Below are 1,870 nucleotides of genomic sequence, written 5' to 3' on the forward strand. Positions count from 1 at the left end.
CTTAATTTTTGTTGATGGGGGGGGTGGGGGGTGGAAAACAGCTTGTCTCGACAGCTTGCAGATGTAGACATATGGCGCCAAAGTAATAAATCTTGAGGGAGATAATGGCCCCCTGCCGTGAAGTAAACCGACACCCATCCGTTTTGAGGAGAGACGGATTCAGGGTCTTTTCGGTCTAAAAACGACTCTTTTATTAGTACTAAAACAGAGTCGGGCCGGCGCCCGTTTTTGGGGTCGTGCGGGTCGTTTTCAGACTCTAAAACAGCGTCGCTTGTTCTATGCGGGTAACGATGAAATATTGCTCTGTAGAAGACTGTGATAGTAATTCTTCCTGTCAAAATGTAATCCTGCACACGATAAAGGAGTACTGGATTTGAATAGTTCATTGAAAACAAATTCTCCATTTAAATATTTTCAGAAATCACCCCTGAGTACTGTAATATACAGATTGATCTTTGGAAGTGAAGTACATGGTCTGTACAATTAGTAAAGGATTAGCGTACATCATCACTCTATATACTATAACCTCGTTGGTTCATACGCATTATTTTTTTGTGTTTGAATTATATCAGAAACAACGACTTTTTTCCGATAAAGTTTGAGCCCGAAAAGAATTAAGATCGGTTATTTTGAGTTGGATCGGATGAGAAAATGAGGAAAATGCGGCTCGGAATAAGAATTATTGTGTCTGGTCCCTTCCAGCCCTTGCTAGAGAGAACGCTTGTTAATTAGACAGATGATTATGTAATAATTAGTTTAATGGTTGCACTCCATTTACAATTATATAACGAATACAAAACTAAACTGGACAGACCGGCTATTCAGGAACAGGTTGAGAAAATACAAATAAACTCTTATCATCGAAAATAAGTAATCTTCAATTATTAGTTTAAAAAATCTCTCTTTAATCACAAAGATTTTCTAGAATCTTTATTAAAAAGACGACATTTGAAGAATTTAAAGAAATCTGCGAACAAATTCATAGAAAACAAGAAATTCAATATAATGATGAAAAAGGAAAAAATTAATTCTAACTTCGATATAATGACAAATTTCTTTTGAGAAATATGTTCCTGAACATACTATTAGTTTACTAAAGAATTGTTACTATATTTTTAGTCGTCGTTATCTAATAATAAAAAAACGATTCTGAAAACCTGAAAATGAACGCACCCAAATTCATGATTTTGAACGTCGACTTTGTGCTCAAACTCAGTAATTATACATCGTGGAAACGTTTTATATGTCTCTAATGGATCCTAAAGAATTTGTCCACAATGATGCATACTCAGTTTAACTACCTAACACAGCCGGTCTGTCCCTTTAATGGAAACATAGGATGTAGGCGTGGTGTGTTTAATTTACAATTTTTTTCTGATCAATGATGACAAAGATCTATGTAATTATCTGGCTGAAAATCGATTATTTTGAATCTTGGTTTCTTAATCAAAGTATCTGTTTATGATACGGAAACAAAACAAAAATCTAAAAGTATTTAGAAATAAAAAAGAAAAAACGACGATATCTTCTATCTTAATGTTACACAGCCCTCTATCTGGGTACAATGGTTTCCTTTAACCCTCTATCTAAATAGATATTTTGATTAAGAAACCACGATTCAAAATAATCGATTTTCAACCAGATAATTACAAAGATCTTTGTCATCATTGATCAGAAAAGAGTTGCAATGAAACTTTTGATGCTGACACTATTGATGCTGATATTATTGATGCTGTTATTGTTGATGCAGCTATTATTGATGCTGTTATTGTTGATGCTGCTTGTATTGATGCTGTTATTGTTAATGATGCTTTTATTGATGCTGTTATTGTTGATGCTGCTATTATTGATGCTGTTATTGTTGATGCTG

Source organism: Eurytemora carolleeae, unplaced genomic scaffold (genome assembly GCF_000591075.1).
Source record: "Eurytemora carolleeae unplaced genomic scaffold, Eaff_2.0 scaffold1582, whole genome shotgun sequence".
Taxonomy (NCBI): domain Eukaryota; kingdom Metazoa; phylum Arthropoda; class Copepoda; order Calanoida; family Temoridae; genus Eurytemora; species Eurytemora carolleeae.